Consider the following 21,795-nt stretch of genomic DNA (forward strand, 5'->3'; position numbering starts at 1 on the left):
AGCCAAGGCGGAACAGCCCAAGACAACCAGCCGAAGCTGCAAGCAAAGAACAGCGCCGCGAAGCTGAGAAAGGACACTGGAAAATGGTGCGAGTTCCATAAGAGCTCCACTCACAACACAAGTGAGTGTCGGGCCAAGCAGTCATTGGTGGCTGAGCTAAAGGTTTCAGAATCAGATGCATGTTCCGACTCTGAGTCAGAACCCGATAAGGGGTATGAAAAAGGGAAGCAGATCATTGATGCGGATCCCAGCGCCACTGTTGCTACCGCAAAGATCCAGAAAAATGAACCCGAAGATCCAGAGGAGGAGGAGCGTCTCTTCCACTCCCATATGTGGGTAAAGGGCTCCCCGATACAGTTCATTGTTGATAGCGGGAGTCAAAAGAACCTCATTTTGGCAGAGGTCGTGAAGCGGTTGGGCTTACCGACCACAACACATCCACAACCATACACCATTGGGTGGCTTCACCAAGGACGAGATCTTCGCGTGAGCCAACAATGTCGCCTTCCATACAACATCAAGCCCTTCACGGATGAGGTATTGTGTGACATTGCTCCCCTTGAAGTTTGTGATGTATTACTAGGACAGCCATACTTGTGGAAGCGACATGCTGTGTATGAATCAAGGCCCCGTGCTGTTATTATTACATTGGGAAATAAGTTGTTCAGGATACCAGAGGTAGCACCACCTGCCGCCATCTCTTTGATTACTGCAAAACAATGCAGTAAGATCATTTCCAAAACCAGGAAATTTGTTTTCCTGATGATACGCCCTCAAGGAAAGAAGAAGACAGTGGCCGCGGCCTCCAGACGGGGTCCCTCTGCACGACAACTACAGATGGACAAGATTGTGGAGGAGTACGAGGACATCTTTACCTCCCCGGCAGGGGTTCCTCTGCACTGTCAAGTCAAGCACTCCATCGATCTGACCCCAGTTGCGCCGCTACCCAATGGACCAATTTATCGGCGCTCTGTTCTGGAGAACAATGAAATCAAGAGGCAGATTCAGGAGCTCCTGCAGAAAGGTCACATCCGTCCGAGTTCATCGCCATGTGGGAGCCCGATCGTGTTGGTACAGAAGAAGGATGGGACGTGGAGACTCTGTATTGACTATTGGGCGCTGAACAAGATCACTGTCCGTAATAGGTACCCGATCCCGCGGATTGATGACCTCCTAGACCAACTAAAGGGGGCGAAATATTTCAGCAAGATTGATCTGAAGTCAGGATATCACCAGGTACCAATTGAACCCTCTGATGTGTGGAAGACTGCCTTCAAATCCAAGGAGGGCCTCTTCGAATGGTTGGTCATGCCTTTCGGATTGACGAATGCTCCTGCAACCTTTATGAGGCTAATGGATGACATCTTGCGGCCATTCACCAACTCCTTTGTAGTAGTATACTTGGATGACATCCTGATCTTCAGCCAGAGTTGGGAAGAGCACCTCCACCACATCCGACAGGTTCTCCAAACACTACGGCAACACAAGATATGTGCCAATTTGGAGAAATGCACTTTTGGCATGACCCAGGTTCAGTATCTGGGATACATCATTGATGAACAGGGGGTGCATGTCGATCCAGGCAAGATCCAATTCATTCGGGATTGGCCCTCTCCAACCACTCTAACAGAGCTCCGTAGCTTTCTAGGTCTTGCCAACTTCTACCGCAGGTTTGTGTTGGGGTTTTCTCATATTTCTTGGCCCTTGAGTCAAGTCACCAAGGGAGGGGCTAAAGCAAAGTTCTTTTGGTCTGAATCTCAACAAAAGGCATTCATGGAGTTGAAGGATCGCCTCTGCACGGCACCAGTGCTCGCGTTACCAGATTTACAACAACCATTTGAGGTCGAGACAGATGCCTCTGACTATGCTATTGGGGCAGTCCTTACTCAACATGGACATCCAATGGCATATCACAGTGAAACACTTTCAGACACAGTCTGGAAGTACCCCACTCATGATAAAGAGATGTATTCCATTGTACAGGCCTGCCGACAATGGAAGCATTACATTTTGGGGAAGGAAACAGTCATCCACATAGACCACCGACCCCTGCAGTTCATACAGACCCAAGGGAAATTGCAGAATGACCGCCATCAAAAGTGGTCTACATACCTGCAACAGTTCCATTTGAATATCAAGTATAAGAAGGGCAGCACCAATAATGTTGCAGATTGCCTCAGTCGACCACTGATCATGGCGTTAACCACCGTGCTCAACTCTTGTGGGCACGAGACTTATGATTGGCCACTTCTCTACAAAAGCGACCCAGAATTCGGCCACACATACCAGACACTCTTGGAGGGTCGGCATGTTGCAGATTTTCACCTCCAGGATGCCTTATTATGCCACCTCGGTCACCTTTGTGCTCCTTCAAGTGAGCGTGCCAAGATGATTTGGGAAGCACACTATAGTCGAGCTGTTGGGCATTTCGGGGTCGAGAAAACAGTGGCAGTACTGCAAAATTATTTCTATTGGCCGAATCTTCAACAGGATGTTGGGAAGTACATCAGATCATGTATTGCCTGTGCCATTGCCAAACCGACCATTAAGAATCACGACCTCTATACCCCGTTGCCTACCCCTAGTCGACCTTGGGAATCTATCTCCATGGATTACATGTCAGGCCTTCCTTCCACTAAGCATGGAAATGACTGTGTTTTTGTGGTCGTCGACAGGTTCTCGAAGATGGCCATTATGATGGCCTGCAAGAAGAATATCACAGCAGAAGCCATTGCTAAACTCTTCTTTGAACGAGTATGGGTGCACTTTGGGATTCCACAGTCTATCATCTCAGATCAGGACAGTCGGTTTCTCAGCACATTTTGGTCCAGTCTCTGGTTAATGTTGGACACCAAACTCACGAAGTCCACAGCCTTCCATCCTCAAACTGATGGCCAGACAGAGGTTGTCAATAGGATGATTGTGCACATTCTGCGCATGTATAACTCAAAGCATCCACGCACATGGGACGAGAGCCTCCCCTATGTTCAGCACAGCTACAACCGAGCTCTTCACAGCTCCACTGGCCATAGCCCTTTTCAGGTGGGTTTGGGATTCCAGCCACTATGCCCCATTGATGTGGCCATGCCACTTGCAGCTACTCACATGAATTCAGCTCATGTCCAGTCCGAAACAGATAAGGCCACCAGCTTCATTGAGCGCATCCAACATATTCGCCAGCAGGTCCATGACATTCTTGAGAAATCAAATGCCAAGTACAAGCAGCGACATGATCAACACCGGGTGCCACACAAGTTTCAGGTGGGCGACAAAGTCTGGTTGCATTTGCAAAAGGAACGCCTTACTGGAGCCTATCGGAAATTGAGACCACTCCGATATGGTCCTTACACCATTACTAAGGCTATGGGAGACAATGCATTTGAGCTCAGCATTCCCCCATTCCTTGGCCTGCACCCAGTGTTCAATGTGGACCGCATTCGACCATACTTTCCACCATTGCTAGACACATCCGACATTGCAGAACAGCTCAAACCCACAGAATTAAATCCAGATTGCATGGAACAAACTGCAACTGATCGGATCATGGACACACAGATCAAGAACACTCGCCAACAGAATATCCAACTGTATCGAGTTGTCAAAGCAGGCCAACTCCTTCAGCAGGGCAAGTGGCTCACCAGGGAACAAGTTCAGCAAAAGTTTCCTCATCTCATGGAGGAGCTCAACGCAATGGGGACTATTACTTCCTAAGGGGGGAGGAATGATCCAGGTGGATATTGGTGGCCACCTGCCAAGTCCACCTGGACCCCCACCATTGTCTTTCTCAGCATTTTCAGTTTCCTTAATTGTAGCACAACTTACTATTTTTAGCAATTTTTCGGGTCCTGAACTTCCGGATCCGTTTTGAGGCCCTAAACGACGTTTTTTGGGGAATCCGGGGGCAAAATGGGTCCATGGATAGTACTCGGATAGATCTTTCTAACGAGCTATTGTACGTGTCAAACGGAGATCATATGCCAAAGTTACGACCCCGGGAAGTTGATGTACCAATTTACCCCAAACGGGGCCCACAGTTTGGCGTTTCATCTCCTAGGGTTAGGTTTTGGAATGTTAAGGGTTTTCCATTGTTTCTCAACAATAAATAGGCCTTCGAGCCTCATTGTAACACAGTTCAGAGGCATGTAGCCATCACATCTCTTCTCAGAGATAAGCTACCATCTCCCTAGCTGGTTTATTTCCATTTCTGGTTGTAAGCATATTTCAGTATTTTCCATTAATGAAATGAAGTATTATTTCCGCTGCATCTTTGTGTATATGGTTATCTCTATAATTTGTTGCGTTCCTGTTTAAATCCGGATCAGTCAAACTCCCGAACCTTCCCCTGGAGATGTGGTCTAAGGAGACTCTATCTGAGATAGGTAATTCCATTGGAAGATTTATCTATGTTGACCCAAGATGCTTAGGGGAGAAAGACAAGTGAATTGCGTGGATTCTTATTGAAAAGGCCTACAGGGGAGGATTTCCTGACCACATTGAGATTGCCTGGTGGGACTTAAAAATAAATCAACGACTGGATTTCTGGGGCATCCCCTTCAGATGCTCTGCTTGCCACAGGACAGGCCACCTCATTAAAAATTGCTCTCAGCGCCAGAAGCTAAAAAGCAGAATGTTTCATCAAAATACCCGGGTATCCTCACCCTTGTCCTTTGAAAAGGAGAAGATGTCTCCTACAGCCAGTCTGTCGACGGAAAATGATGTTGTGCATGAAAATTTGGATAACAGTCTCAATAATTTCCCGCAGTATCTCTCTCAGGAACTCTCACATGGCACCGGCAACAAGCCTAAAGCTCGTCAAAGAATGGTTGCAATACTGTTAATAAGTCTCAATCTTTTCTAAGCAAGCCCCCCCGGAACTAATTGATGAAAAAGTTGTACCGTCCCCCCCCCTGATCATGCAGCCCTTCAAGGACTTTACAGTGGGATCTCAAACCATTTTCATCTCATCATCCTCGCCGACACCCAGGAAAACTCCATCAGCGAAAGGCAAAGAACTGATGGTATCCCCAACCCCTCTCAACTCCCCTGTCTCATCTCCAGCAAATGTGTATGATAGCGACTTAGATTTACTTTTAAGTAAGAAGTCTCTGGAGTTGGAACCCTTAACCATCCATAAACCGAATAAACCTTCTCCTACCCTCATAAGCCCAAATTCTGCTAAAAATATAACAGTGAGAAAGAAGGTCAAAGGAGGTAGTAGACATTTTAGAGGGTCGTCAAAGGATGCAGACAGAGGTATGAGGAACCTATCTCTTGTAAACGTTCCCATTTTCGACATGTCAGAAATACAGCCTCTTAGAGCAAGCGTGGCTGAAAAAACTCCCAAATGACCTTCGTCATTTCTATGAATATAAGAGGTTTGGGGGCAGACCTCAAATTTTTGGCGTTAAAGAATTTATTCCACTCAGCTCAGCCAAAAATTATTCTTATTCAGGAAACTATGCATAGCAAGCACGTGTCCATCTCCTACTTTAGGAAAATGTTTCCCTCATGGCATATGGTGGCATCGGAAGCTAAGGGTCTTTCGGGTGGGCTGGCGGTCCTATGGGACCCTGTCTGGATCAGAGCCAAAGCTTATAAATGCTTTGCGGGCATTCTAATCTCAGCATCCATCAGAGGAAGAGACTGTCCCATTAACATTCTGAACATCTATGCTCCTTATAAGAACAGAATTCCTTTCTGGGAAAAAAATTTTGCCTCAGAGATTTTTGATATTGACTCACTGATGATTGCAAGAGACCTCAATGTAACTCTAAGCTCAGAGGAACGATGGGGAAACTGCAGAAAACGTGACCCGCTTGCTAACCGCATAAAATTGGAACTCTTGCATAGGAATCTCGTGGATATAATTCCATCCAAAATGATGCCTACATGGGACAATGGAAGAATAGAGAAGGCATTCATCGCAAAGAGGATTGATAGGTTTATTGTACACTGTAGCATTATTGATAAAATGGGCATGCCTTATTCATCAATTGAAAACGTTTTCATATCCGACCATAAGCCGATTTATCTTGGCTGGAGGGATAAGGGCTTTAAGAAGGGGTATCCATTTAAATTCAACAGATTATGGTTGGAAGCGCCAGATTTCAATGAAGTCATATCAAATACATGGAAGGAATTGTCTGCAAATGATATGTTGCCCCCATTTATGACCTTCAGAGACAAATTATCCTCTATAAGAAGGGTAGTAAAAGAATGGCAGATTAAAAAAAGACAGATCGACAGATTGGCCCTCAAAGAAACTCAGAAGGAATTGGACAGTATATCCAAAGCGCTGGCCGCTCATTCACTCCCTTTTAGCATGAGATGCCGCATAAATGACCTTGAAAGGAAAAAACAACACTTGCTGAAGCAGGAAGAGGCTTTTTGGAGGCTCAAGAGTAGGGCGATCTGGCTCAAGGAAGGTGACAGGAACACAAAAATTTTCCACAAGTTTGCTAATTCCAGGCGTGAAAGAAATACCATATGGAAAATCAGTGACGGTCAGGGGGGATTCCTCTTTTCACAACAAGAAATCACAAAGGAAGTTGTGAGGCATTTTAAAGACCAATATAAAAGAAGGGAAGAGTGCAGATTTCAGGATATTTTATGGGGTATTGATCTGGTTCCACAAATGTTTGATGACGAAAAGAATGAGCGCCTCTTTCAGCCCATAACAGAGGAAGAACTTTTAGGTGTTATGAAGGCTTTTAAGAAGGATAAATGTCCTGGCCCGGACGGCTGGACAATAGAGTTCTTCATCCATTTTTTTGATATCATCAAACAAGACTTGTTGAGGATGGTTGAAGCAGCAAGAATTTCTGGCAGCATACATCAAATTACAACATCCACTCAGATAGCTCTTATTCCAAAGAAAATGGATGTGGTCTCCTTTCAAGATTATAGGCCAATATCTTTATGCAATATAACGTTCAAAATCATTTCAAAAATTATTGCGGAAAGGATTAAGGAATCCTTGGCCTCTTTTCTAACAAAGGATCAGCATGCTTTTTTAAAGGGAAGAAATATTTTGGATGCGGTCGCAAATACTCAAGAAACCCTGTTTTCTATGTTCTCAAACAAAACAGAAGCTGCCATTCTGAAAATTGATCTACAAAAAGCATATGACTGCTTAGATTGGGGGTTTATTAGATGCTTATTAGCCAAGATCGGCCTGAGATCAAATGCCATAAGCTGGATCATGGCATGCGTAGAGAACGTGAACTATGTTGTCATCATAAATGGGATCCCCTCTCCTTTTTTTCTAGCTGAAAGGGGGCTGCATCAAGGGTGCCCCCTCTCCCCTCTTCTGTTTATCCTTGCAATGAATTCTTTAAGCCTTCATATAAACAGGGCAGTCTCTGAAAACAGGTGCAAGCCGGTGAAAATATGCAGGAACAACTACATCTCGCACAATCTGTTTGTCGACGATGTGCTCATTTTTGCAATGCTTTGCAGACTCTCGTGGACATGTCTAAATGACATTCTATATAGGTTCCAAAACGCTACTGGATTACAAATCAACAAGTCTAAATCTATTCTTTTCCACAATGATGTCAATATGGAAACAATGATATGGATTTCTGGACTGTTTGGGGTAGAGACGAGGTCAATCAAGGAGGGTGTCAAATATTTGGGTTTTCAGCTAAAGGCTAAAGGTTACTCTAAAATGGATTGGCAATGGCTAATTGATAGGTACTATAAAAATATTTCTGCCTAGGAATACAAGTCTCTATCGTTGGCAGGAAGGATAGTTCTATCTCAAGCAGTTCTATCACAGCTTGTTGTATACTGGGCACACATATTTTATCTTCCTGCAAGTATAATCCAGAAAATGAACAGGATAACTGCAAATTTTATTTGGGGTGGCAAATTTGAACAGAGAAAATATCATCTTACTAGTTTGGAGAAGATCTCTCTGCCAAAGGCCTCAGGAGGATGGGGTTTAATGGATTTGAGATCATTTGGGAAAGCACTCCTGTGCAAATCCCTATGGAGAGGAATCTTCGGGGAAGGGCCTTGGAGCTTTACTATAAAAAAAAAATACATGAAAGGCAAAGACATGGAACACTGGTTCAGAATTGGAAGGATCGGAGCCAAGTATGGATCAGCTATATGGCTCAGTTTTCGCAAAATAGAGCACTATTTTCTTAAGAATCTTTATTGGAGCTTACAAACTGGCAGCAGAATCCTTATTGGTATAGATCCCATCATGAGCGGGCGAGAAAGTATAATCATTCCCGAAAGGCTTCTAATCTTTTTTCATGCTAAAGGTTTTTTTACATGGGACAAGCTCATACAAGCATGGCAAGGACCTATTCCTCTCTGGAAGGAAGCCATTGATCTAGGTATGTCAGAGATCCTGGGAAGACAATGGAATTCTGTCAGGGATGTTTTGAGAAGTTGCGGGTTTCACAAGTCCAGGCTGCAAGATTACCTTATGTGGAAGACGCCCAAGGAAAATTCTCAGGTGTGTGTAAAGGACATTTATAAAGATATGATTGGCCAAAAGACCATAAACACTGGTCCCATGTTTCCATCAGTTTTCTGGAAAACAGGTTGCCCTCCCAAATTAATTCTCTTCTCTTGGTTGGTGTTCCACAATAAAAATCTGTCCTGGGAAAATCTAAAAAAAAGAAATTGGCACGGGTCGAGCAAATGCTTAATGTGTGAATCAGCCGAGGAAACCAACTTTCATATGTTCTTCCAATGCCTTTCTCTTCAGAATATATGGCATGTTTTGGCTTCTTTATATGGTTTCCCTATAGTTTCTCATGTTTCTACGCACGCAGCTTTCGAGTGGTGGAGCGGGCAGAGAGAGTCGTGGAGGTCTATTATTATCATTGTCTTATGGTGCGCATGGAAATGGAGGAACAACATAATTTTCAAAGATATGAAAGTGCCTCTCAAGGATATCATTCAACAAATCATAGCCATCTATGACTCTGTGCCGACAAAGCCACCCAAACTGGAAAATGTTAACAGAAATCTATAAATAGATTTTCTCTCAAGGACCCCTAGGGCGTTTTTTGATGGTGCCGCACAACAAAATTCTTGTGGATGTGGGTTCCATATTATTATGGACGAGAATCTTCAATATCTTATATCATGGAATGGAGGAAGGGGCACAAATAGCATGGCTGAGGCGAGGGCTCTAGCGGGTCTTCTCGCTTTCTGCATTTTTCTTGATATTCAATCCATCTCAATTTTTGGGGATTCCAAAGTTATGATCGATCATGTCAATGGAAAATGCCTTATCAGGAGTTCTCACCTCACAGGATGGATGGACAGGATCATGTTTTATTGGGGTCTTGTGAAGGAATGCTCTATTCAACACATCTACAGAGAACAAAACCAGCAAGCGGACAGCTTGTCAAAGCAAGGTATTCAGTTAGAATCAAGTTCCTGGTCCATGGAGGTAATTTTGGATGAGAAATCCTTTATCATTCAGGATTTCTCATTCCCAGACGCTTAATCTCTTTTGGTCATTTCCTGATCTGCTGTTATTTCTCCTTTTGTATTCTCCTTTTTCTGCCTCTATCATCGTACTTGTATGATGTATATATTTTTTATCTATCTTTGGTATCAGGGTCTCATATCTGTATCTGCATATGGTTCATAATTTCTGCAGCGTTTCTTATATGAGATGTGTATATGCTCAGATCGTTTTTTTCTTCTTTCTCGGAGGGACACATCCCAGGTTTATGTTTCAGGGTTAAAATACCTCCGCAGCTTCTTATAGCTTGACATTTGTACTTATCTGATATCTGTTATATTGTCTCAATATAATACATTATGCTTTTTCTCTCTGAAAAAATTGATTTTTTTTAAAAGTAGAAATTGATTCAATATTATGGAAAATTTATTAAATTGTTAGACACTCTAAATACTAAAACTTAACATTTTTATGTTAAATTTCTTAAAAATTATATTAAAAATCATATAAAAAAATTATATTATATTTTATCAAAATCATTAAAAAAAAAAAAATTTCTATTATTTTTTTGCGAAAATATAACCTCTTTAGAAATCACACATGCCATAAAGATTAAAGTATACCAAAGATTCTGTGCCAAAATTGAAGAAAAAACTGTAACAAATAAACCACCCCTTACACCTACCATAAAATTCAATTATGCTAAAGATTCTGTCCCTTTAGCCTCTACGGGAAGGTCTAAAGTATTACACATACCATAAAATTCAACTATACTGAAGATTCTGCGCCCGTAGCCTCTCCACGGGAAGATCCAAAGATTTGCCAGCGATGAATTTAAGGATCTAAAGAATTACACATGCCATAGAGATTCAAGTATACCAAAGATTCTGTGCCTCTAACCTCTACGGAATCGATGCTAAGATCTGCCAGCGAATGGGATGAAGGATCTAAAGAAATATGCATACCATAAAATTCAACTATACTGAAGATTCTGTGCCCGTAGCCTCTCTACGGGAAGATCCAAAGATTTGCCAGCGAATGGATTTAGATCTCTGTGCCAAAATTGAAGAAAAACCTGTAACAAATAAACCACCCCTTACACCTACCATAAAATTCAATTATACTAAAGATTCTGTCCCTTTAGCCTCTACGGGAAGGTCTAAAGTATTACACATACCATAAAATTCAACTATACTGAAGATTCTGCGCCCGTAGCCTTTCCACGGGAAGATCCAAAGCTTACACATACCATAAAATTCAACTATACTGAAGATTCTGCGCCCGTAGCCTCTCCACGGGACGATCCAAAGATTTGCCAGCGATGAATTTAAAGATCTAAAGAATTACACATGCCATAAAGATTCAAGTATACCAAAGATTCTGTGCCTCTAGCCTCTACGGAATCGATCCTAAGATCTGCCAGCGAATGGTATGAAGGATCTAAAGAAATACACATACCATAAAATTCAACAATACTGAAGATTCTGTGCCCGTAGCCTCTCTACGGGAAGATCCAAAGATTTGCCAGCGAATGAATTTAAGGATCTAAAGAATTACACATGCCATAAAGATTCAAGTATACCGAAGATTCTATGCCTTTAGCCTCTACGGAATCGATCCTAAGATCTGCCAGAATGTATTCAAGGAATGTATTAAACACCACATTTCCATGCAGATCGGAGGCAATGTGGAAGAAGCGACGTCCCTGGTCTTTAAGGGACTGTTGACTTGCATCCGTGGGATCATGACCAGTTTGAACCAAAGATTGCCGGTTCGAAACTCTCGGACGCATGCATAGTTTGAATTCAAAGAACGCGGGTAAGTCCGTATGCATTTAGTCCTTGTTGAGTGTTCATTGCCTCATAGAAAGGTTTGAATGAGTCAGCTGGCGCATACACCGAGGGATGATGTGAAGGAAGAAACCAACGACCACCATTCTCTTACATTTTAGAAAAATTATGAAGGTAATAGGAACGTGGGATGAAAAAGCGCTAAGATGTGAAAATCGTCCCGCTTTGAACTCACTTGGGTTGGTTTTTCTTATGTTAGGTTAGGAGGTGCAATTTTTTTTCCAATTTTATATTAAAAAGGAAGTTTTACCCTTTCAAAATTTTGATTATTTTTGACGTTTAATAAATTTTATATATTTATTTCATATTTTTAAATAAGCTATATTAAATATAAATATTATTGACAAAATTATATTGTATATATATATATATTTGATGATAATGATGGTTAATGTCCATTGAAACCAAACTTTGGTCTATCAGATCTAAAGAAACAAATTATTTAGTTTGATTTAAGATTTTATACCTATGCTCAAAAAGCTTGGAGAGAAGCCTCCCGAGTTCACTATAATTTTGGCATTGTAAAAGGCTAGGAAGATCAGTTTTGCGACTAAGATTATGAACCTAAGATCTAATGTGGTTGTAGGCGAGGCACTCTAAGAGGAAGTGGTTTTCATCCTCAATGTTTCTATTCTCACAGAGATGGCAGATCCTTTCCATCCATGGTGTTTTAGGAACTGACCAACCACTTGTTTCACTATGGAGCTCATGAGAGTTCGTTCTATGGAGCTCATGAGAGTTCGTTCTAATCTTCGCTATATTAATTTTATTCTTTAAGCTAGCTAAAACAGAGAGATACTTTTGATCTTCTAGGGTGGGGTTGATGACCTTCTTATAATAACTTAATTTTCTTTTCGCTGCTAAATCTTTCTCACACCACATTTTTCTTTGAACTTAGAAGTAACAATATTTTTAATGTTATTAATCTTTTGCAATGCATTATTCTCGTTGATTTCCAAATGGTTTAACCAGACCCTCGTGGCTTTATACCACCCCCATTTGAGACTTAGGTGGTTTTGGCTGGAATTTAAAGCTAGCTTAGGAAGTCTATGATTTCCTATGTTATTGAACTTGTACTTGTAATTATTGACAAAATTATATATATATATATCTATATCTATATATATATATATATATATATATATATATATATATATATATATATATATATATATATTCTTCATATTTTTAAATAAGCTATATTAAATATAAATATTATTGAGAAAATTATAGAGGTTCAAAACTTAAAATTGAATTTAAAAACTATTTATAGTAAATTCTATTATTTATTTTATTTTAGTAATTAATAACTATAATTATTTATTTTATTTTAAGTTTTTAATGTAATTTGAACAATCAAAATATTAACATAACAAGATTTCATACTTGACAAGAGTGCCTCAACTGGGAATTGTTTTAAATATATGAATAAATTAAATACTTAAAATAATTTTGCAACACTTTAATTATACAAATTTAAAATTTACATTTTAATAATTTATAATTAAATTTTAAATTAAAATCATTTTGAAACACTTTAATTATAAATGAAAATGTTTTTTGAATTAATCACATCATTTGGATTTGGGCGACGTTTCGAACCAACTAATGTGGTTTATCATCACCACAAAGGTGAAAAAAGCAATCAATCCTAAAGAATAAATAGCAAGAATGCATGAGGGTCTAGAGTTAGTTGTTAAGAATTAGTTATTAAATTAATTAAAATAATATTTAGTTATAAACTCGTTGTTAGGAATTAGTCGTTATTTATTTATATAAATATATTTATTAGCCAAATGACGCAAGTATAATCAACAAACATCTTCCATCTTTTAGGGAAAAATTGAGCATAGGCTAAGACCTTAGTCTCAAAATCTTCCATGAATAAGTTAGCAATCATAGGGCGAAGAGAAGAACCCATCGCTACCCCACAGGTTTATTCATGGAACTCACCTTGGAAACTGAAGAAAGTAGAGGTGAGGTAGAAGTCAACCAATTTAATAGTGTCATTGTCAGTGATGTGATTTATGACATCAATGGCCTCTTGAATAGGGATTTTGGTATAAAGGGAAACAACGTCAAAGCTTACTAACAAATCCCATGGGTCTAGCCTAATATATTTCCATTCTTTAACAAAGGAAGCAAAGTCCTTAACAAAGGAATCAGTGCGACCAACAAGAGGTTTGAGCTTTTGAGCCAAGAATTTAGCAAGAAGATAAGTAGGCCCACCTATTGTGTTAACAATAGGTCTCAAGGGACCCTAGTCTTATGAATTTTTGGAAGGCCATAAATTCTGGGGGTGAGGGGATTGCTTTCAATAAGATTTTTACAGAGAGGTTTAAGGGAATTAATCGATTTAATGGCGATCGTTACTTCTTTAGTAACTATTTTAATTGGATTCTTATTAAGTTTGATGTAACTACCATTATTATGAATATGGTATACCATTTTATTAACATAGTCAGATTTATCTAGAATGATGATGGCTCCACCTTTGTCAGTTTTAAGGATGACAATGTTGGGGTCATCCTTTAGGGCTTTAAGGGCAAGAAATTCATTTTTGTTAATGTTTCTTTTGGGAGGCTTAGCCTTCCTAAGAATGATAGCACAATCTTGCCTAATAACCTCCTTAACATTATCAGGAAGGTCTCTAATACCAAATTCGATGTTACAAATAATGTCATCGATGGGAATCTTTTTAGGGGCAAGGGAAAAATTAATCCCTTTATCAAGGAAGCTAAAAACAAAGTGTTTAAAATTTTTACTAGAAAGATTAATAACATTTTTAAAAAGGTGAGGGGAAAATTATTATTATTATTATTATTGTTAACAAATTTGTTATTATTCAAGTCAATACTATTATTATTGGAACAAGAATATTAATATCAAATTTTTATTAGACAAAACTTCATCGTTATCATAATTAGTGATATTAGAATTTATATTCGTTAATATAATTTTTTTTAACTAGAATGAGTAGTTTTTTATATATATAAAATGCACCCATCCACGTACAAAATCGAGAATTTACATAGTGTTTTCGAGCCTGCAGAGGGTTGTTTATACATCAATTTTTCTACTTTCCTTCTATAAGAGTTTTCCACTTGATTCTTAGAAAAAATTCTCATTTCTGAGATCCTATGGCTATATATTCAACAGAACTGAAAAAGTAAATATATACATTTAAAGTGTTCCATTCAAAAACATTTACAAAACTAGAGAGAGAACAGACTAAACTTCCATTGGCGATGGACTGTTCAGATCCAGTCCAGTGGTTCTTCTTCGTTACTCCTGTTCAGACCTAGCTCGATGGATTCTTCTTCATTTCTCTTGTTTCTCTCCTCCATCTTAAGCTTCAACTGTTCAATTTGTTGACACAACGCATCCACCTCGTCTTCCAATTGGAGGATTATCTCCTTCTTCTCTAATTTCCACTCCTGCATGGCCAAATTCTCAAGTTGTTGTTGGTGGATGCAATGCTGCAAAACAACCAACCCTTCCCAAATATCCAAGTGATCCTGCACACATTCGTTATAGGTATTCATGTTGCTTCTGCAGACCAAATAACAATCTTCTTGAGGCCCCCCTGTCCTAGGCCTGCGACGGCCCCAGGAGCTAGACAGGGAGCTAACCTCAGCACAATTGCTATTCACAGTCATGATTGCACTACCACTGACGAACCTCTCTAGGATGCCCCAAACTTCTCTATCGCATAATCCCAACTCCATAATACCCACAACTCCAAAAGACTACTGACCTCCAACTCCAACGTGTCTGCGAGGTTCTACTCCATAACCCCCTCCCAAACTAGAAAACTAGCGGCCTGAAGACTAGCAGTTGTACTCAGACAAGCAGCCACTATAATTCGACATTCAAAATTTCTATGTTGCAGTTAACTCCTCCAGAAACCCTCTTGAAGTTTGGCGTTATGACCCAGACCCAGCAACTGATACTCAGAGACCCTAGCTTCAACTGCTAGGCCTTTGCAGAGGCCACCTGTGTAGAGATAAACCTTAAACCATAGAAGCATATCATACCATTATTCCTTAAATAGAATGTGCAAGATTGGGTGATGATGCAGTACTGTGGAATGGTACTAATGGAGCTATAATCCCAATTATCCTCCTTAATTTCCCAACTGTCAACCATTATTTCCCTGCTCTTCTCTTCGTCTGTCATCCTTACCCAAGCCTTTCTCCCACAATCAACCAAAGCAATTCTGAGCAGGGGAAATAATTGCTTCTTTGAATTTCCCATTAACTTGCCATCACTTGAGGTGGTACACCAACCTTTGCAATAGGATCCAAGCCGAGGGGACTAGATACTCATGCTTTGTCATCTACCAGGCACAAGTGTAGTACTAATATGACGGATGCAGACACATCGCGACTGTAGATAGAGGAAGCCCTTGCCACGAATCACAAGGATAGGTCCGACCAAACATGGAACGATGTGATATGGGCCAAGGTGCAGGAGGTTGAAAGAATCGGGGGATGGGGCCATAACAGAGAGGAGAAGAGGTGGGGTGGGGCAAGAGAAAGGTAAAACAAGAAGAGAGGAAGAAGGGTGGCAAAGAATAGGGAAGAGAGGGATTAAGGGAGAAAAGGGGAGAAGGAGTGGAGGGCAGGGGTAGAAAGAGAGGGAAAGTGAGGAGGTGGAATGAGAACTTATATGCGACTAGCCTTACATAATCCAAGTTGATAGTACTTGCTGAATTCTTGGCGAGACCAAGAAGAACTTCCTCAACCCAATAATTTAAGTGCATCAATAAGATTAGGTGATGCAAATCGTTCCCTCGACCTCATTCACGACACTTTTTTCTTCACTCAACTGGCAAGCCTAGTTTTGTGGAGGTAAAGCCCCTCTGTGGACAGAGGCGATCCCTACTAGCCCAAATGGGGTCTAGCAACAATCAAACAACGCTAACACGCAGGTTCCTAATTGCAAATCAAAGACCGACGATGAGGGCCTACCTGGATTCCAACGCTAATATTTGTAGAAGAGTCGTCGCCCCCGTTCCTTTGCTCTGGTTGGTCACAATCCCCATGATCCTCGTGAACGGACACCTGCACATGCAAAGAACACAAGCATAAAACCCAATAGATGCAACTATATATCAGTCAGAAAGGATGTAACTCAATCATCATTACAAAGACAATAAGAGTGGAACCATAATGATAGTCATCTATTATTGATAAACAAAGAAGAATACAACCATAGTTCTGACGTCAAATCCTCCTTTGGCTGGGTCATCAGCAGTACATGCCTTGCAAATCTTGTTGGGAATGGGGAACAAGCCTCTCTCTCCTTGGTCACTTGGACAACAATCTCCTCACTTTCGATTTAGCCTCATGGGAATGAATAAAGCTCCTTGCAGCATGAACTTGGAAATTCTCAGACTTTGAGACTTAGAATTTGGAACTTGGAGACTCTATCCCTATCACTAGCTTGTCAAAGGCAAAAGGACAAGCTTTTATAGATGGAGGGGAAGTAGTTAGGATCATCCACAATATTCATGGGATTGGCTTTATCACTAAGAAGCTTCCATGAGAGGTGGAGAACTACTTCCCTTTTATGGAGATTCGAAGCCAAACTGACCCAACTCAATATAGATCCAGTTCATGAGTGGGTTAGGAAGAACCTTCGCACGTTGGTTTGTTAAAAACTTTACGCAACTGGGTTGGCGTGAGTGCGACTCTGAGACAGAGCGCCAACTGGCGCGCCCTCTTTGGAGGATTTCCCCTATTGGCGCGAGTGATACACAGTGGACCCGCGCCAACGGAAAAAGGGCTATTTTGTAGAAGGTGTCTTAAGGGCATATGAAGTACATACTCAAGGGGATACAATGCAAGTGTTTTTAGGTTATGTCACTTCTCACAGGTCCCAGAATAAGTCCTCCAATGTACGGGAGAAGGGGTAACAGGGACGGTGACAAATTACTGTGTAACAGATGCCCCCTAAAGCACGAAGCCCGAGAGAGAGAGAGGGGTGAAATGCTTTACAAGAACATAGCCAACTGAAAACACTGCAACCGGAGAACCTGCATGAAGAAGTACAACTGATATCTCAAGTACATGATATATGTGGTATGGGCGCAACCATCCATAGCAGAGTACATAGAAATCTGGATCCAAGGTATGGACGCAGCCATCCAGTGAGGATCGATAAACAGACTCAAGCATGGTCGCAACCATCCAGTGAATGAATCATGTAATGATCATAATAATCGACAAAATCACAACCTGGACCTTCAACAGACAAAATCCAAGGTCTTGCGCTCCATCTCGACCTGAACAAAGTACAAGTTCAAGCATGCGAATATGGGAGTCGAAGTCGAACATGCAAGAACAACGTCTGATTACCAGTCAATGATGAAAACTGTTAACAGACGCGAGAGGTACCACCAATAATGACAATGGTCCTCAAGGTACTATAGGTACAATCTACGACGTGAAAATAAGTGAGCTGGCGTCGAACACCCGCAAAATCATTCGATCGGAGGCCAGTGATGAAAACCTCGCGTCGAACACGAAGAACCTGCCATTGAGGCATGCAGGCTCCAAAGCACCTGAAGCGAGTCTCTAGTTCAACTTCCTGGATAATGAGCTGAAGTTGACAGGAAGTGACCTTGATCGAAGGTGGGCCATAATGTTTCCCACATCATCGACACGAGACAGAGAAGGATAAGATGTTTTGTGTGAGGTATCAGAGGGAGGTTGAGTATTCTGCAGAGGTCAACTTCTCTTGAACATATTGGCGGCACGACAATGGACTTGGCAGTATTTGACATCAAATGATCAAGGGTCATGGTGACGAGGTAATGAGCAGATGAGAGGTCAAATAGGATAACCCAAACCCACGGAGGCAAGTGTAAAAACAAGATGAGATGTCCCCACCCAGACACGAATGCAGACAAGTGCCATGTTCAAGAGCGACATACTGCTGACACGAAAATAATTGTGGTTCCATTTTCCCCACCATTTCTGGCGAGTACCCCAATTATTTTTATCAACAAGCTTGACGGGGATAGCATATGCTTGTGAGCATCATTTCAACGGAATCCGATGTCATTAAGTTTTAACGAGTCTGACAAAGGAAAAACTCGGCGTCTTTTCATATTTAGAGAGTTTGAAAAGACAGCAGAAAAGGAAACTACAGGGGGGTCCTTTTTCGTAAAGTTGTGTCTCTCGAGCCCGAAAAAGTATAAAACAATGCTCGAAAGAACCGCCCGACCATTACGATCGAGGAGTACTTTTCATAGGTAGTGATTTCGATCTGAAAAAGTAAAAAAGTGATCAAAACCACATCACTTCGTAACCGTTAACGAACCTGAAATGACAAGGGTCTGACGATCTTTTCGTTTTTTACACGGTCGGAAAAGAGTTTAAAGACAACCGCCTCTTATTTACATTTAACGAGTCAAGAGGAAAAAATCAGCAATCTTTTCGTCTTTAAACGGTCGGAAAAGAGCTGAAAGCAGACCTCCATTTTTATTCTCTTTAACGAGTCAAAAAGGGAAAATACTCGGCAATCTTTTCATATTTTACGAGTCAGAAAAGAGATTAAAGGTGACTCATCCTAGAGGAACGAGTGGTATAAAGGGTAGCAACTGGTTCCAGCAATGGTGGAACTGCTCAAAAGACAGCAGAAAAGGAAACTCCAGGGGGGTCATTTTTCGTAAAGTTATGTCTCTCGAGCCCGAAAAAGTATAAAACAATGCTCGAAAGAACCGCCCGACCATTACTATTGAGGAGTACTTTTCATAGGTAGTGATTTCGATCTCAAAAAGTAAAAAAGCGATCGAAACCACATCACTTCGTAACTGTTAACAAACCTAAAACGACAAGGGTCCGACGATCTTTTCATTTTTTACACGGTCGGAAAAGAGTTTAAAGACGACTGCCTCTTATTTACGTTTAACGAGTCAAGAGGAAAAACTCGGCAATCTTTTCGTCTTTAAATGGTCAGAAAAGAGCTGAAAGCAGACCTCCATTTTTATTCTCTTTAACGAGTCAAAAAGGGAAAATACTGGGCAATCTTTTCATATTTTACGAGTCAGAAAATAGCTTAAAGGTGACTCATCCTAGAGGAACGAGTGGTATAAAGGGTAGCAACTGGTTCCAGCAATGGTGGAACTGCTCAAAACATGTAATGGTCAAGAGGATGGCTAATAAAACCACTCATTGCTATGGTTCCTCATGAAAGGGAAAACAACCAAGTGAAAGCATATGATCGGCCAAAGAGATGGTGGCGATGGGATGAAAACAACCAAGGCTCATCTAATAGAATTTAGCAAATAAAGACAGCAATCACGAGATGTAAAATGGGTATGGGTTCATTTTTACACAAGCTTGAACCATGGAGAACTCTGCTTGGATTCGGTTTAATGTTTACACAAGCTTGAAACGAAAAACTATGCTTGTTATAAGTTCGCATTCCCCCAACATAATGACGCAAAACGAGGTACATGCCCCCCAAGCTTCATTGCATTCAACAAAGTGGATGGAATGAAGGTTCACTTTCGAGATCTTGGAAAGACTCGACTTGGATTTTACGAGATCTTAATAAAAGACACGATTTGGAAAAGGAGGAGTTGTTTCATTTTTTAATGAGGTCGACATAGGAAAAGAACTATCCTCATAACTCTTATTTCCTTTTTTAATGAGTTCGAAATAAGATCAAAACTATCCTCGTAACCCTTGTTTCATTTTTTAACGAGCTTGACACAAGATCAGAAACTATGCTTGACCAGACCCAGTTTCATTTTTTAAGGAGCTTGACATAGGAAAGGAACTATGCTCCGACCAGACCTAGTTTCATTTTTTAAGGAGCTTGACATAGGAAAGGAACTATGCTCCAACCAGATCCAGTTTCATTTTTTAAGGAGCTTGACATAGGAAAGCGAACCATGCTCCGACAAGACCAAACCTAGTTTCATTTTTTAAGGAGCTTGACATAGGAAAGGAACTATGCTCCACCCGAACTTCATCATAATGAACAGGAAGTCGTCATTTCCAAGAATGGCACTCCCGGTGGAAGGACAACATCTTGGAAGTCATGACCCAATGCCCCCAGGACATTATGCACGACGGCATCATCATGGGATACAGGCACGGGGTAAGTAGCCACGTAGTTGACCTGCGGTGGGGCAGACACAACCGGTGGATAAAAACCAGGAGGGGGTCATAGCTACGCAGGAGGCACCGGGGGACTAAAGAATGATAATTGATCTATAGTCAGGATTCTTCCATCGTGCAGAAAACAAACCACACGGGAAAGTGAAGAGACAAGGGCCGCCATGGCATAAATATAGTCACAGCCAAGGAGAAGATTGAAATCTAAAGCACCTTGGACAACCAGCACGTCTATATAGACGGTTTTGCCTCCCAAAGTAATAGGAAAATTTGGGAGGACCCCTAGAGGTTGATAGGCTCCTCCGTCGAAGGCCAACAGATTCTGCGTGACGGACCCAAGCTGCGGGGAACCTAAAGCTTGAAAAGTAGTGGATGGCATAAGACTGACAGACGCACCTTCATCCAAAACAGTGCCAGGTATTGCCTTAGCACAGACATGTATTGTAATCTGGAAAGGCACATTGGATGGAAGGCGAAAGGCGGTCAGGTAATTCCAATCAAAGGAAGCGACCAAACTACTTGGTGGGGGAATCGTATGATTGCCCCCATGCTCTAAAGGAATCGAAGGAGGACTTTTGGGAGCAGCTGGGATAGGAGAGTCATTTCTGGACTCAGGAGAATCTGAGGAGATGAGAAGAACATGGGAATGATTCTCTTTTGAAACAAAGTGATCGACGGGTGGTGAGATCGAGTCAACGCTCTTTTCGACCAATGGTTGGTCTGGAATAGGCTTGGCACAGCCTGGTTCGGGAAGAGGAGCCTGGACAAGAGAAGAATCTAAGTCAATCTCTTTGTCAACAGGGAGGGGGTCAGAAGAGAGCTTCTAATAACCAACGGGAAGTTGGGGTGATGAAGGTGTAAGAGTTTCCAAAACAGCGGAAGCTTTATCCATGAGCGGACAAAGGTGAAGGGGATGATTGCATTCACATAGTCTACAGGGGATTCGAATCTTCCCTTTCTCTTTAATTTTTTGAGTCGAGAAGGTAGCATCACCATGAGCTTCAGAGGACGATGAGGGGCGGGCTGGATCGCGAGACCATACTAAGATCCTGGTAATGCCAGGACAATCACGAAGAAGGTGGTCATCCTTGCACAATCTACAAGGAAATTTGACCTTCCGCAGAGGAGCAGAAGGTGGCTCGACTTGAGTTGTACTTTTAACCTCTCGCCTAGGAGACTTCTTCTTCTTCGTCTTCTTCTTCTTCTTCTTAGCCACCTGGTTACTTGAATCCAAACTTTCACCAGGCGAAGTAGAAGATGAGGACGCAGAAACAGGCGAAGAAGGGGAGAGGTCCACCTTAGAATCAACATGATGTTGTTCGGGTGGAGGAACTGATTGACCAGTAGTTGAGACGGTAGGGACCAGAGAGGTTGA

The sequence above is a fragment of the Pinus tabuliformis genome, chromosome 1_1 (assembly GCF_031772625.1).
Source record: "Pinus tabuliformis cultivar Carrire ecotype Pingquan chromosome 1_1, CPIR1, whole genome shotgun sequence".
Classification (NCBI taxonomy): Eukaryota; Viridiplantae; Streptophyta; class Pinopsida; order Pinales; family Pinaceae; genus Pinus; species Pinus tabuliformis.